Source organism: Acinonyx jubatus, chromosome A1 (genome assembly GCF_027475565.1).
Source record: "Acinonyx jubatus isolate Ajub_Pintada_27869175 chromosome A1, VMU_Ajub_asm_v1.0, whole genome shotgun sequence".
Taxonomy (NCBI): Eukaryota; Metazoa; Chordata; class Mammalia; order Carnivora; family Felidae; genus Acinonyx; species Acinonyx jubatus.
Window position 1 is genome coordinate 76784859 of NC_069380.1, and position 17642 is coordinate 76802500.

The 17642-nt window shown below is 36.2% G+C and overlaps 1 protein-coding gene across 2 annotated transcripts in view; it reads right to left on the minus strand.

Moving 5' to 3' along the window:
* NALF1 (NALCN channel auxiliary factor 1) overlaps window positions 1-17642 on the minus strand; it is a 623416-nt gene that overhangs the window by 603598 nt on the left and 2176 nt on the right. The window lies entirely within an intron of this gene.

Here is a 17642-nt window from a genome sequence, read left to right on the forward strand (position 1 = left end):
CTACCTAATGGTTGGATGATGCCACTTGCTACTGATTATACCAGACCCAGTTTTCTTTTGTGATTCCTATGAATATTAGCCTTCAATGCTTCCCAAAATATTTCAGGTAAATTGAATGTACAAATGCTGTTTACAATATTCCAAAGTTATGGCTCAAGTGCAGGAGCAAAGATACTGTAATAGTGTAACAGGTACATGAAAATGCAACTACTTTCTCCTAAAGAATAGTAGAAACTCAGTTGTTGTTTTTGTTTTAAATGTGTATTTATATTTGAGAGAGAGAGAGAGAGAGAGAGAGCATGAGTGGGAGAGAGACAGAGAGAGATAGAGACAGAATCTGAAGCAGGCTCAGGCTCAGCAGAATCTGAGCAGTCAGCACAGAGCCTGATGTGGGGCTCAAACTCATCAACTATAAGATCATGACCTCGGCTGAAACTGGATGCTTAACCAACTGAGACACCGAGGTGCCCTGAAACTCGGTTGTTAACAGAATCTCATGAAATCACCCACTTGTTATAAATGACAATAAATGATTTAATTTCAAGAGGATGCATTCATTATGGTTTCTTAATTTTAAAATATTAAAATACGAGGATTGCAACAGAATATTCCAAATAAGGCAGCCTTTAAAATTGCCTGTTTCAAAAACTGAACCCCTACATTAATTTCCACTTTATTTGCCACATTATGGATACACAGTGGAACACTAGTAAAACCCAGTGATAGAAGTAAGAAACTGGTCTAGCTGGACGTCCCAGAGGATCTTGCTATATCTCTCCATGGCGCTGTTCCTATGTGCAGCCTCAAACGGTATCTTTTTGGTTATATTGTACACAACCCGCTCATGGGCATCGTTCCCTATCATACATCTCCTAATTCCTCACATGATGAATTGGGCACAAGAGTCAATGTATGAATATCTGCTGCTAAATTAATTAAATGAACTGGCAGGGAAAAATGTCACAGTAAGAGCTTCAAGAAACTACTCAGCAGCATTACCAACCAGAGAGGGAAAGAATTCAATAAAAATGTACATGAGGCCATATAGGTGGTTTGGGGTTTCTTTCTTCAATTTTCATTGGTTTTACTCAGTGGACCCTCTCACACAATGAAGGATCATTCAACAAGTACTGAACACCGCTTAGTTTATTGCTAACAAACCACCGAAAATGTAGTTTAAAACAACCACTGTACTACGGTCTAAGATTCTGTGGATTCGAAAAGTTAAACTACATCAAAGGGGTAGGGTAACTTTTCTTTCCTCTAAAGAATCTGGTGCTTTGAGAAGATTTGAAGGGCTCAGGGTGACTTAAAGGGCTTGCATTGACTCATTTGGAGGCTTTACCCATGTGCCTGGACCTGGGCTAGGACAAGTCAAAATCTGGGTTCAACTGAGACTAAGAAAGCTTACCCTGGCCTCTCTATGTGTCCTGGGCATCCTTACAGTTGGGTGGTCTTGGGTTATGTGAACGTCTTCAATGCCAGCTCACACTTTCAAGAACACGTGTCTCAGCAGACAGGGCTCAAAATGCATGGCCATTTATCAGCTACCACGAAAGTCACAGAACATCACATATGCCCCAGTCTTTTGTACAAAACAGTCACAAGCATGCCTGGACCCAAAGAGTGGGCATGCACGAACCCTTAGATGGAGGGGTACTGAAGAATCTACAGCTGTTTCGTAACCATCACAACCTCCTTTTTCTTCTTTTCTCTCTTCTTTACAAGTGATTAGACAAAAAAAAAAGGAATAAGACATAACTCCTAGCTTTAGGAGCACTCTCAAAATCTAACGGGAGAAACAAATGGGCGAGTATATACGTACAGAATTCATTTTATAGATTTATCATGTAAACCATCCACATGTTGCTGGAAACTGTCCTCAAGCAACAAGTGATACCTGCTTTTCTTCCTTTTCAATAATCTGTAATATCTGAAAATCAGGACTGCTTCTGTACCATAGCAGTGTGACAGAAAACAAGCAGAAAACCATTGTTAGAATAAACTTTAGTTACGGGTCTTCTGCCGTAGGCCTTTGCTTCCTCATCTACAAAATGAAAACAATTATCAGACCTACCTCAAAGAATTACATAAATTGGTCTGGCACCAACCCCAGGTGCATAATAATTGTCAATTATTATGATCTTAACAAAGAATAGAACTGCCCTCCGGCTTTGGGCATAACTCTGCTGCCTATCCATGAAATAAAATTAAAAAGCAACATTTAGTTAAATCATTTATACTTACAAAGTAAGTATTTATATCAATTGCTTTATATCAATTATTTGCCCTTTACTTGGGTTACCGATTGATGTCAAACTTTCTTCAAATCAGACGACAAAAGCAGTCACAGTACTGATTTGTGTTTGTTTCTATGTGAGTAATAGATTGCCACCGAAAGCCCACGAATGGCCACTAGGGGTTCAACTTCTTCCATGTTTTATTTCTAACACTCGAGCTTATTTCATAAGGTGAAATAATCAGAGCAATGTTTGGAAAGTGCTATTTTAAAACATCTGCCTACGAGTAATTTGAATTTCGGGAACTATTCGAACTGTCTGGGTGATTTCTCAGGTAATATAATAATTTTGCCGCTCTGAACATCCTGGTTAGGTATCTGAATAGGATCTCGCAAAAAAGAAAAACAACATCTATAGCTTTTATTTTCTGGTTGGATTAATGAAAAAGTTTCTATTAGGCTGTTAAACAATCTCTCTTGCTTTTTTCTACGAAGTGGGATATTTTCTCTTTCAATCTTTTCCTGATTTTGGTGCACAGTATGATCAAGATACAGTGTCTTTCCAGTTCCTTAAAATTCATAAACTAATCAGCAGCACCAAACAGTGACATACTTTTCTTAAGTCTCCTAAATTTGGGAAACAACACTGGATTTAAAAATTGCTTCTCTGGAAAGGTTCAGAGATGAATAGTTATTTCTCTCTTTAAGTGGCCAGATTAAGGAAACACGCATCCCCAGTGCAAGCTATGGAGTAATTACACTGCTGTTTATGATTTTTCAAACCCATAATTACCCATAAAGAAGCATGTACAAATAAAATACTCTGTTTATAGTTCCCGTATAAAAAGCTCTGTTGTTCAGTAACAAAGATATCAAACACCATATTTTATAAAATTGGTATTTTATAATTATCTGACTTATAGCCTGCTGTATTTCAAGAAAAAAACCATGACATTTTCATAAGGCGGCTGTAGCGTGGTCCTAATGTCAAGGCTCTGGGTAAAATCTAATTTCCACTTACAGGTTGAAAATGGGACCATACGAAAAAGAAAACTTGTTACCAAGATTGTTTTTCTCAGTAGCACATTATGAGCACTGCAGCTTCTGGATTAAGATATTTACATGCCTTTAATCTTGTTCTTAATTATGTGCATCTCGAGAAAGAAAAGCCAGTATTCTCCTGGGTGTTCTCTCACATTCCCTCCTTTCCTTATTTTAATAATCATCCTGTTTATATATAAATTTACTTTTTTTGCATGTCCATTTATGAGTCACACAGGATGACATTTCTGATTATTTATTCTTTTTTTAACTAGGTGCACTGTGGGATATCTTTTATCTCAGTGTCTAAATTACTGCTGCCATATAATAATAGTGCTCAGACCATCCGACAACAGTTTGCGCTAAAGATCCCTTTTTAGAAAGCAATATTCATTTGTCCCTACACAAATTTTTCCTATTTAGTACACAAAGATTTCATGACAAAATGCATTCCCAGAGGCAATGATTACAAATTAAATTATTAAAATGTTCCTTATGCAGCACCCTTTAACGCATCTGGTGACAATTACCATATCCTCTGCAAATAATCTCTGTGATCATTCTGAGAAAATGCATGCATTCTCTGCTGTGCGGACCTTTATTTGGCCCCTCTGATGTACCTACTCATTCCGCAACAAGAACGGGCACTTCTAGAGCCCTGAGCCATTAATCGGAGAAGTCACAGGAACTTGGTTAGACTACCCCTTGAGAGACTCTCCTTAACAAGTGACATGAAATGCATCAGATATTATCATGGTGTTTTTAAAAATTTAGGCTAAGAATAAGTTCAAAATTGCCCAGAATGGACACGGCACTACACAGGCAAACGTATACTGTGGTAATTGGTCAGGGGTAGAAAATGGGAACTCTCAGATACCATGACATGTTTTCCTTGATCTAGTGGCTCCATGAACTCAGCTACTTCATCTGGTCCTGTGTATTTCAAATGTCGGGCCATTAAGATAAATTAGTATAGCATCCAACTCTTGATCTAGGCTCAGGTCACGATCTCACAGTTCGCAAGATCGAGCCCCAAGTTGGGCTCTGCACTGTCAGCACTGAGCCTGTTTGGGATTCTCTTCTCTTCTCTTCTTTCTTTCTTTCTCTCTCTCTCTCTCTCTCTCTCTCTCTCTCTCTCTCTCTCTCCCCCACACACACACACCCCCCAATCTTGTGTTCTCTCTCTGAAAACAAACATTTTTTAAATATAAATTAATATATTTGGATGAAGATATGTTTTTTCCCCTAAATCGTATCTATCACGAGTCACCTTTTCTACAATTCATCTACCTTAGTCTTGACTCGGGGGGAAAAAAAGGAAATTGTTGAGTGCTGCATAGTGCCTTTAGCTATATTGTTTTAGTATTATTAATATAATCACGTCATTAAAGAAATGCAAATTTGCACTGCTTAGCTTTCACACTTCTCTGTTTAAAGTGGATACTGTGGGAAAAGTAAACATCCATCCAATTAACAGGTAATATTGGAGAAGTGAACATCATTTCCTCAGCGGTGATGCACCATGTTTCTGACAAAGACAGTGAATCAAAAATGTTGATTACCAAAACACCATTTCAAGTCTTTGGGAATATGTTATTTGTCTTAACTGTGGTTATGTATTGGTCTTATTTTTCTTTTCATATGTGGATACAGCAAAATAGAAGCAAGGAAAAGCTTACAGCATCGACACTGGAGCATGGGAAGTAAAGGACAGTTTACTCTCCAGCTAGCACATCTGTGGGGCTGCGCATCTGGACCACGTGACAGGCAAAGATGAGTCCCTTCATCAAAGTTAACAATGACTCTCGCAATTTGGACCTTTTAAAAATCTCTACCTTTTATGAAATTATTGAGGAACATCAAAAATTAATCACCATAGCTTTAAGGAAACATTTTAGACTTTTATTATGAAAAGGTTTGAGTTCTTAATATTGCATACGAGATGTTAAGATTAAAGATTTGGGACTTATAAATATCAACGGATTTTGTAAACCTTCCTCATATTTTGAAGTATCTGGATTTGAGAAAATTATTGGTCAAAGGCTAAATAAATCAACGAACAAAATGTTTGGGTACTCTTACAGTATGCTTATTTTTGCCAAAAAACAATAGATAGATAGATAGATAGATAGATAGATAGATAGATAGATAGCCTTTTGGACTCCTGGGAGGTAAAACAGTCTATTATACATGATTGGCCCATTTTATCCATTAAGTCCTAAGAACAAAAAATATACATATCTAAATACCTAAAGATTTAATTAATTATTTTAATAATCTTAAAAAAAAAAGCAAAAAATTGAAAGGGGAATTCAAGTCCACGGTTGAGCAGGTAACAAGTATAAGAGTTGAAAAAAACAAATAATCCATATTCATCATTGAAATCCAACTATGCCCACAAGGATTTTGCTTACTGAGACTCGAACGCCCTCTTCTTTACTGGAATCTGCAGACACACTGAATAAAACTGAAGTTTAAAAATTCCAAACTGAAATGATACAAAAGGACTCATTTCTCCTAAGTGACTCAAAATTTCAATATACTTTTGAGACACTTCATGAGACACACAGAACATATCTGAAACTTGTCATAATCTGCCAGCCCTCCATAGAGCAGATCCATGGGGAGACTCACAGCTCCAATGACAGCAAGGTCATTTGCATTTGCGTGTCCTCCTTTTTCCCCAGGACTTCCCTTGGACTTGGGCTGAGGCCACGGCCTCAGAAAGCACAGGTGCCCCAGACAGAGCTTCTTGCCTAATGGCTCCTAGCAGCCAGCCCAGTTGTCACTACGGGGAAGGAGATATCCTGTTTTTAAGGGTTTAAGATTCAGAGGACCTTTCTAAAAACAGTTGTTTCTCTTCAGACAAATGATCCCAGCTTATCTAGGGTCACTGTGATTCCCAAGGTTAAATATATCACAGGGCTTTATGGAAACTAAGCTCAAGATCTCTATCAGGCAGTTGATCTGAACTAGAAGGACAGCTTTGATTAGAAGCTGATTACTAGATTAGAAGGACAAACCTGTCAATGTTTCCTACCAGCTCAGTGTCTACACAGTAGGAAGAGGGGTGTTATTCAGCCTGGCAGTACAGAGCCATTATCTCCTTCCAGGGTGGCTTGAGCTGAGAGGAAAACTCGCCAGCTACATTTTATTATCCACCTGCCCTGCTCCTCCTCTCAGTGACGCTTCAAACTGCATAGCAGCACCCCTAGCTCATAGGACCCGGTGGAACAGCAATCTGAACCTTGACTCATCTTTTAGGCCCTGTTTGTTCCCCACACCAAGCTGCTGCAGCAACAAGAAATCTAGATGAAGTGTCTTGTGTTTCTTTTTATGTGCAAAAGAACTTTATTTTCCATCTAGTCTAGCTGCTTTCCACCCACATTCTCCGCCCTAAAAGCGAAAACAAAAACAAAACAAAACAAAACAAAACAACTAGACATGAGCAACAATTTGTGACAGTGTGATATAGTAACTAAGTTAAGTCTCTGATATTAAGCACCACATACTACTGGGTTTGAATTCTGGCTACGCCACACTCACCTGTGAGAACTTGAGCGCATTCCTTAACTGCTCTAAACCTCAGTCACTGTCACCCCATTTGCTGATAAAGCTAGTTTTGCCCATGATATTGGACTGTTGTAGGGAATAAACAAGATATGAATGTTAGAGTTATCAGCATTGGGCTTGTTTGTGGTAAAAACATAATAAATGGGTACAATTCGATAGCAGTGTGCAATTTTACACGGTAGTTTTGTTCCTGGTGATAATATCCCCAAAGAACTGGATATGGGGGGTGAGTGAATGCCTGAAAAGAAGTGCCACAAAACAAATAGAGAAAGGTCATTATTCACCTTTTCCTTCCCAGTCTGACCATGTTTATGAGTCCTGCTTGAGAGTTAGTAACAGTGATTGATGTGTTTGTGATCAGAAGATAACAGAAGATAAATGTTTTTGCAACTCCGCAATAACCAAAAAAAAAAAAAAAAAATTTCCTTATAGATTAGTCTAACTCCATTCCTATACATCCTCAGGATAAGCATATGTAGTTGATTTGTTCTTTTTAAAAGTTATTCAGACTGATAACAATATGAATAGGAACCAAAAAATAAATAATTTAAAGTTGATATTGTCAAGACTTTTATTTTGCAAAGTATTATTATTATGAGCAAGGTGCTAGGCTAAGAAAATAGTTATATTTTCTGTGTAAGATCATTTTTCTCTGACAGGGATTGACACTAAGTACAATCTCACTGCGCAAAGTTATCTCTTCTGGGTCCTTCATTTTATGCCAAAGGCTGTTGTTTGGAATATTTAAAATCGTCTGGTCAACCAGCAACAGGAGGGCAAGATGCCCCCCATAGGGTCACAGCAGATCGCAGATCGCTCCCATCCCATTTGCACATCTTCTGTAGCAATGTGCTCTCATTTCCTTAGGCAACTGTTTCCATTGTACCCTTTAATAGAACACTCTTTCTTATAGAGAGTAAAGATATTCCTGCACAAAACACCCATATACAGAGCCTAGAGCCATGCAAAGTACTGGATAACAAGTCTCCCCTTCCATATGATGATTTTTATCTAGTTAAAGAACCTTGCTGGGCCTCTCTGTGTCTTCTCTTTCTCAGGGCAATCATGTTCCCACTCATGATGCACAGCCCGTCTTTTATTCTCCCCATTCAGTTTCTATATCTTGGCACTTGCCATGTTTGCCTTTTATGCGAGCTCTAGTTCAGTATCGAGGCAATCTTTTACCCAACTCCGTCTCCCAATTAATAAAAATACTAAGTATGGCTAAATGGGTAAATGTGGGTCAGAGCAAAAAATTACAGGGACGCAAAAAACAAACAGAAACCCAAGTATCTAGAAAGCAGAGCAAAGAGCCCCATTTTTTAAAATGGATTTTGAAGGCAACACTTTACGATGCCTCACAAACTACTTAATACAGAAGTTTCCCCCAGAATTTTGTTTTAACCAATAGGGTCCCAGGAGATGTTAGATCATCACAGTGGTTTCCCACTTGTCCTCTCAAAACAATTCGTGCACAAAAGGGCTCAAATCCCCCTGGACTAATCTAAGAGAATCCACTCAGTCTAAAACCCAACACATGTTCATTTTTCACCTAAAATAGAGCAAAACTCGAGCTTTAAGAATGGAATATTTTCGCTCCAGATGAACTTTTGTTTTCTGTTTTATTGTAGGATTGTTCAATAATTTATTCACCTTTCTAGAGAAGCAGAAGGAATGTAGATGTAATAAAGCTGAGAATGTTATCATGCAAGATGAAAAGTCTGCTTATAAAACTCTGGTAAATCAGTGTTGTTTACCAGAAAAATGTCTGTGAGATCTCAAGAGAAGACTATGTTAATTTTACTGATTTTCTCATAGCTTTTTCCCCCATGGCTTTTAATAACTTGTCACCATTTCTTGGGCATCATCAAGTCCTAGGTTGGGTATATTTATATGCATGGGAGTCTTTTGATTTCTTCCCTGTTACCATCTTATAGAGAGAGATACTAAAATCCCTATTTTAAGTAACTTGGGTGATAACATGTAACTAATAAATGGTGAATCTAAAGAGCTGAACCCAGACTATCCTCATTTGTTCTTTTAACCATTATACTGTATTCTCTCTTCAGTTTAAAATTAATTTCTATTTCTAATTCAATAATTTTTTAAAGAAATCCTATAAAGAAATGGCCTCATTCAATTCAGCGGATTCCCTAAATACACAATTAAACCCCAGGGCAACACATTCCTAAAGAAAATGTGTACAGTAACTCATAGTATGTAATTGTTGATATTTACAATCAGTAGTTATTTTATATTATTTGAAAAGGAATTTCCTACTACATTTAAGCATATTCAAGATGACAAATGTGTTTGTTTTCTGACATTCTGAAATTAAAGTTTTGTTCTTGTTCAAAACATAAACAAAACAAGGGATCTGAGATGTACAGCAGAATGCACACAGATACAACCTCTCCTCCTCCCCAAGGCTAAGAATAGATGGGAGCCTATCACCTCTTCTTTGGGATCTGGTGCCATCGCTCATATTTTTGTGAGTCTGGTACTCTCTGTCTCGTACACCTATCTGGGTCCTAGATCAAAAGTTATGAATATTCTAAAGTTTATTGCATCATAAAATATTTATTTCTTTAAATTCCACATCTTTCCACCTACCCCGTTCTCCTCCTCTTTTCTCTCTTAAGGAAGAGTAGTTCAGACGAGCCTTTATCTCAGCTCCAATTTATTCCTTAGTCCATCACAATTTGATATCTCTCCCTACCAATCTATCAAAACTACTCTCATAATCAATAAGGAAAATAATTGCCAAATCCAGTGACCTAGTCCTGGGCTCATCCTATGTGTCCTATCCGCAAGGTAAGACACTCCTGACTGATTCTGCACCTTTCTTAAAATCCTTCCCTATACCTTTCAGATTAGCACATTCTCATGATTCTTTCTCCGTCCCCTCTTCCTCTGCTTCTCCCTCTCCCTCCTCTCTCTTGCACATTCATCCTTCTCCCTCACATCTTCACTCTTATTCCTCATTCTTCTCTGTCTCCTTCCTTGTCTGGTCCCTTTTCAGCTCAAACCCTCAGATGTTGTTCTTCCTCAGGATTCATCTTTGGCTTTCTATCCATATAATTTTTCGCTAAGTCATCTAATCTCTGTCCATAGCTTCCCAAATCAAACGCATTTGTAGAGTGTGAACTTCACCACCAAACTTCCTATCACATGGTGTGCGATCTACTGGGTATCTCCTGCTATCATTATCTATAAAAATGAAGTCCTTGTTTCTTTCAACAATCTCAATTCCAACCCATTCTTCCCTCTGTATCTCTTATCCCTTCAAATGGTATCAACACCAGGGTTCCTGGGTGGCTCAGTGAGTTAGGCATCTGACTCTTGATTACGGCTCAGGTCATGATCTCAAGGTTTGTGGGGTCAAGACCCACGTCAAGCTCTGCCCTGACAGCACAGAGCCTGCCTGGGATTCTCTCTCTCTCCCTCCTTCCCTCTGCCCCTCCCCTGCTCACATTCTCTAAATAAATAAATAAATAAACATCAGTTAATTGATTAATTAATTAACAGAAGGTATCAACATCCATAATCTTACTTTTTATAAATTTTGAATCACATCTTTCCTCTACAGTCGGTAAGTTTGAAACGAGAAAAGGCTCCTGAATCTTGCCTTTCTTCTCCACTTTCATAGTCACTGTAGTTATTCTGCCCAACATGGTAGCCACTAGACACTGAGGCTATTTAAATGCAGACTAATTTAAGTTTAAATAAAATTTGAAATCCAGAACTTCATTCACCCTAGCCACATTTCAACTGCTTAGTAGCCACATACAGCTAGGGGCTACCATATTGGACAGGGTGGAGTATAAGACATTTATTTTGCCATAGAAAGTTCTGATGAAAGGGCCTCCTGGGTGGCTCAGTTGGTTAAGCGTCTGACTTCAGCTCAGGTCATGATTTCATGGTCCGTGAGTTCGAGCCCTGCGTCTGGCTCTGTGCTGTCAGTTCAGAAGCTGCCTGCTTCAGATTCTGTGTCTCCTCCTCTTTCGGCCCCTCCCCAACTCACGCTCTGTCTCTATCAAAAAATGAATAAACGTTAAAAAAAATTTTTTTAAGAAAGTTCTGATGAAGAATACTGACTTATAGCCATCATATTACCCCTAAGGAATACTGCAGATTCTGAACAGATCTCTCTGGCATTACTTCACCCTGTTCCTGCCTATTATCACATTGTTGCCAAAGCTAATTTTTGAGAAAAACAAAGCATCCCAAAAGAATCCTTCTTGATTAAAATTCCTGCCTGATATTTTATCATACAGACAATAAAACTCAAAGACCTTAGCATGGGATATATGGTCCTTCACAACTGAGCATGAACATCTCCCTAGAGCTATTTCCTACAGCAAGATTTTTAACAGTTGTTAAATCGACGTGGAGGTATATGTGGACTTATTATGCTGATCTTTTCACTCCTTGGTTATGTTTGTAATGCTCATAATAAAAGAAAATACATTAAAGTGACAAAGTGAACTTGATCTTTATTTTTTTTAATGTTTATTTAGCTTTGAGACAGAGAGAGACAGAGCATGAGCACAGGAGTGGGGAGAGAGAGAGAGGGAGACACAGAGTCCGAAGCAGATTCCAGGCTCCGAGCTGTCAGCACAGAGCCCAACACGGGGTCGAACTCATGAGCTGTGAGATCATGACCTGAGCCGAAGTCAGACGCTTAACCGACTGAGCCACCCAGGCGCCCCAAACTTGATCTTTAAAACTGCCCGGCTGTTTGACCTTGGAATAGTCAACTCTATGTCCTCACTTTACTCATCTGTAAAATCTGGGATAAAATTACCTCATATAGAGATGATGCAAAGATTAAATGGATTAGACAAGTTTCTGACTCCTGATGAGCTCTAAAGCTTATTAAACAGCTACTGTTGAAGTTTGCTCCAGCACTTAAACTTACGAGTGATTCAAGTCATTTTCTGCAATAGCTAATCCGTTGTCATGATCATCCATTTACACCTGAGTTCAATTTTTTTTTCAAATAAACTAAGCCAGTGATAGTTCAGTGAGAAAGAGACTGATCACTTTTGATGGCGGTAGGGATACAAAGAAAGACCCCTTAACTTTGCGTTTCCCATGGGACGCAAGGCCGGAACATTCGGCTTCCAGGGGCCATGAGAGGAAGGTAAGAAAACTGGAGGGTGGAGACACAGTTTTGACTAAAGCCCGTTTTCCCTCTTGTACGGAGTGAAGCAGCTGACACACCTAATTCCCAGGCATTTCCATAGAACTGACTTGCATTTACCCATCATGTTTTATGTGTGGACATGCTACTGCCACTGCTAAAATCAGTAACAGCGTTGAGACAGACAGTAAACTTCCATGTTTATAAAACTTTTTTTTTTTTTTTTTTTTTTACCGTCTCTGGTAGCTGAGACGACATTTTGTCTATAGATGATTGAATGTAGAAACAGACTACCGAGGGGTGGTGGGGATTAATCATTACCTTTTCACACTTTAAACAACCAAGGATTAAATATTTTCATGTAGTCCAACACAACACATACTGCAAATTGGGAATTATTTATTACTAAAGAAAGACAAATGTTAACTATCTCTTGTTTCCAGTTGTAAAGAATCAGAGTAAATTTACATTTCATTAAAGAAATTCCATTATTTGGATTGTAATTACATTTAATTCCTATGAGATAAAACTGAAATTTAATGTTTCACAGCATCTCATAATCTAAAATGTTAAAAATGAAATGATTCATATTACAATCATTTCCAAACAGAACAATAAGATCCTCTTAAAACTAATTCCTAAATTAAGCTGTTGTAATCCGTGACTGCTTATGAATGTCAAGTAGTTACTACAGTAATATAGAAATAAGTTAAAAAAACAAAAACAAACAAAAAAACCATGGCTTATCATTACAATAGAAGTGAAAAAGAATTATAATTTCCTAGGATTGACAAAATTAATTATTTAATGCTATGAAAAGCCAAAATGTTTTCTCTCACAACCAACCATGTACTTTTTAAAAAGTCTGAACTTTAGCCATTTACATAGGCTAAAATTACAGACAAAAGTAATGAGACTGGGGCTCCTCTAATCAAATAGCTGATCAGTCTCAGGAAGATAATCATTGAGTTCTGTGCTCATGTGATCAGCCCATTATTGAACACTAGTATGGTGACCCAGTTCTCCCTAAAAGAAAGAATTGCCATAGCCAATGGGCCCATCCTCAAACATTCAAATCTCTGGTCTTCTCTGCATCCAACTCCTTCTCTCCACGTTCTCTCTGGGCATGTCTCTTTCCCTTTTCACCCAGCCGGATCGTTTTTCATCTATTCCCTCAATCTAGTTGCTACATATTTGCTCCCCTGCACTCTGGCTATGTCCTGTTACCTCTCCCACTTTTCAAAAATATCTGAGCTCCATTCTCATCACATGAGAGTCACCGGGAAAACTAGAAATGCCAAGCCCATGACAAAAGCCAGACCAATGAAATCAGAATCTCTTTGGCACTAAGATCTTCTTCACAGATCCCCGGGACATTCCAGCGTGACCCCAAGGGCCATGATCCAGCCTAAATGTTCACTGATATTGAAGAACCATCTCCGCAGTATATATCAATATAAATAAAACAAATGACAAAATGTTTGGTGCTGAGTTCATGTGAGGTTGATATAGAAGATAAAGATTTAAACAGGAAATTAGGAATGGAAATTAAAGCAACAGGTCAGATAATTCAAACCAAATGTTCTCTTGTTTGAAATAGTTATGTGTATATTTGTTCTTGCATAATCAACTTAGCAAGAAAAGATATCTTAATGTATTGTGATATGTATGTGGAGGAGCACTGGGCTGAAAGAATTCTTTGATCTCCTTTCCTTCACACTTAATTCACCTTGCATATGCAGACACCAACTTCATCTAATTACAGTGATTAACCAATGTATAACAGCAATTATTGAAACTTTGTGGATATGCCCTATATAGCTACTAATCTGACCCAGTTACAAGCTCAAAGTAAAAATATTTGTTCTTTAGTCTATAAAACAAGCATCTAATATTAAGATAGTCTATAAAACAGGCATCTAATATTAAGATAAATTTTGGGGTGTTTCCCTATAAAAATAAAACACAGATCATAAATCAGTAGTTGCATACAGAACAAAAACATAATAAATAAAAAATCTGGATCATAAAAATGATTATGATCATGGTGTTCATCTTATAAATTACCTTATTAATGGTTAAAGTGATCATCTGCATGGTTAGACTATTTGATTTTTCAAATGAAAATAATTAAGTGGTAGAATATAAAAAGTCGTATTTGCAGATTCATTCCACACTTCCGAACAGTGTCATAATACCCACAATTGCACTTAATCAACAGCAAAATAATATTTTAGTAGAAAGAATTGTAAGATATTTGATTTTCTTTAAAAATATTATTTCTTAAGAATTTATAGTGCATGACACCAAAATAAATAAGAACTTAAGAAATGCCTTTTTTTTCAAACTGCAAATTATGTAACCCAAATTCTACGTTATCAAATTGGTTACTGTTTGTAAGTGGTTCCTGCAAATATTACAGAAAGCTTCAGTTATCAGAATTGTTACATATGCCTAACACTGGCAGAGCATCTCTTTGGTCAATGTCTGTTAAATAAAAATAGGCAATAGAATCTGCTTTAATATGAGACTATAAAACTAAAAATATGAGAATGCATATATTCTTGAGAGTATAAAGATTAGACTTGTGCCGACAGAACTAAAATACAGATGATGTAATGATTTGTGTTAGAATCTAACCTCAAACCTGCTTTCGCTGACCATCTGTCTTAAGGTATAGTAAGTAAATAAAGCTAGCAGTAACAAAAACTCACCTGTTCACACAGAATTTTGTATTCCCTGAGTATATTTATATACATATATAATATATGTATACAATTTTTACACATTTTATAACATTAATTTTTATAATATATACATTTTTATAATTTTTATAATATAGATTTTCAAGAGTGCTTACAAGCTAAAGAATGGCATATTTAAGGGAAAATCTTCATTTAAGTAAAAAAAAATCAAGTATGTTAATCATGTACATACGTAATTTTATATCTTAGAACATTATATTTTTAATAATATCACCTAGCTTAAAATTTTTCAAATATCTGTTCGATTCTTATTAAACATATCAAAAAACACTATTTTGAAAAACACTGTAAATCACTGTCATATAATTTTTGCTGCTTTATGTAATATAGCAGCTTGAATGTTATAATGTAAATGACACATGCAATAATTTTTATTCTTTATTTTTTCATAAATTACTTCCTAGATAAATGTGTATATTTTCTTTAAAAAAATTAAACCAGCTATTTCTCAGAATAGTAAGAAATTTTCTTGGATACAAATGATTTCTATTATATGTTGAAATACAAAGGTTTGCTAAAGTAAATCCAAGCTGTATTTGATCTCCAATTACTTTGGACTCAAGACCTTATTATTGTATTAGATTAATAGTAAGGTTTTTTTTTTTTCAACATAATGGATCAAAAAGCCTTTTTAAAAAGTTAAATAGAAATTAAATTTAATCTAGTTTAATTTTACACCTACATGCTATTGGCAGTTTTCTAAATGGGGGGGGGGGTGACTAGAATATAAAACTAGAAGGTAATTAATATATGTCCTAACTTTTAAAAGCTAGAAATAACTGCATTGATCATTTGATTATATATCAGTACAATAAATTTAGTATGTTTATCCTAAAATATGAATTACAATAGTTTGTATACCTAATATCATTAAGTATTTTATGTCTATAACTCTGTAAATATATTTATAAACTATCAAAACTGGATTTTTTCATGAATACATTATCAATCCCAGAAATATAATGCATTTACTTTTAATGTAGCCTAGGACTTTGTGGCTACCTTAAAATATGGAAAATTTCACATAGAATGTATATTCTGAGCAAGGCCCTTATGATAGTCCTCATTTCATAATTATAAGTTTGAAATAAGTATGTTTAGAAATAACACACACATCCTACAAATGTGTGCAAGTAGCATTTGAAGCCATATAACATAATTTGTATTTGGATATGTTTGTGGCCTTTGCAGAATCATAAACAAATCATACATTAAACTAAAAAACTAAGCAATTGATTTGTGAGTTATCAACCAAAAACACTGACACCTTAAATTTGAAACTGTAATTTTTGAAAACAGTTACTGTGGAATAAATATGTCAGATTGACAAATCAACTGAAATCACACAACCAAGAAATAGCTCCAAGACATCCTGGGTAACAAATTCTGTGTGGTGGAGATAAGAAATTCAATTGTCTGTATTTACTTTTCCATGTGAAGAAAAGGAACTGGTATTTGTATAATATGCTTTTGTGTATGCAGTTAATGATGACTATTTTATACAGATACACAATACAGAAGTAGTTTACAACATCACAAGTTAGTTTAACCTACACTATACTTGATAGCGATGAATGATAACATAGTTATAAAGTTGAGATTTATGTCAGGTCAAGGAGAAGATAAACATTTACATATATTTAAAATCTGGGTATTTGAACAAAAATCTATTTGACATGTTTATCTGAAAATATGTTGCCGTCTATTGACAATACAGACTATGTTTTAAATACTGTCCTATGCAAATTGGGATTACTAGAAATTTCTATAAAAGTTTGCATTCAGGGAAGCAAACAAAATTATATTATTACAAGCTACCACTTTTGAACATAACTACAGTGAAATCTTTGCAACCTTTTTATTAGCAGTGTAATTAGCAGACACATGAGTGTCCTTATCTTTACAATTCTGAGGCAACATATCTTGTCAAAATAAATAACTATGCAATAAATATGCTAGTCATTCATTAACTTCTGCCATTAAGAGTAAGTTTGATCCCCAGGCATGAGTTATAGTGGTATGTTTAAGAAAAACAGAAAGTTTAAGATCCATTTATCTAGTGAAGTAGCATTCCAGATTAATGTTGTAAACTCAGTATTACTATCTGAAAAGAAGCCCTATTTCTAGTCTTTTAAAGAATGTTGACAAAGCAAGTTTAGTTTGAGTTTAGCTTAATTGTCAAAAGCACAATTAATCAATCCAAAGTAAAATACAGCCCTTGAACTATGTTCATTTTAAACAGGTATCCCTTTGCCCAGTTCTCTAGTCAAAGTATCACAAAAGCCTTTGATCCATACTGCCCTTGATTACACTTCCCCAATACAAAGCAAGTGAGGCAGAAGAGGGACAGTTCTGTTCCTGAGTGGACTTGGGGGAGTACTCAAGAGAAAGGAAGAGACTGTGATGTATTTTTTTCTTCTGAAAAGCAATAGTATTTTCTTGTGCTGTTTAAGAGATTACCCCTGGGATGAAACATAAAGGCTTATTGAGATTCTGTCATCATTTCTTCCCTACTAAAAGGTCACTGCAGTATATTCATCTTCAACAGAGCTCTGGGGCAAATCTCATTTCAGCACCACGGACAGAGACACTTCTACTGGCACTGGCGCTCTTGATTAATTACATTGACCATTTCTTAAGAAACTTGCATTGGCTTCTCCTTTGTCAATCAGCAAGTATTATATCCATTATTATATTCAACAGGAAGAGGCTGAATATAATACACTCTATGAAGGAGCTCATAGCATCTAGCATTTGCCATTTAGCCCTTCTGTAGAGGATCCTGATAATTAAAGCTAATTACGTAAGGTGTGTTAAATTAGCTAACACTGTTCATCGATCACCAGACATTTAAATAAAACTTTCTACTCATAATGAG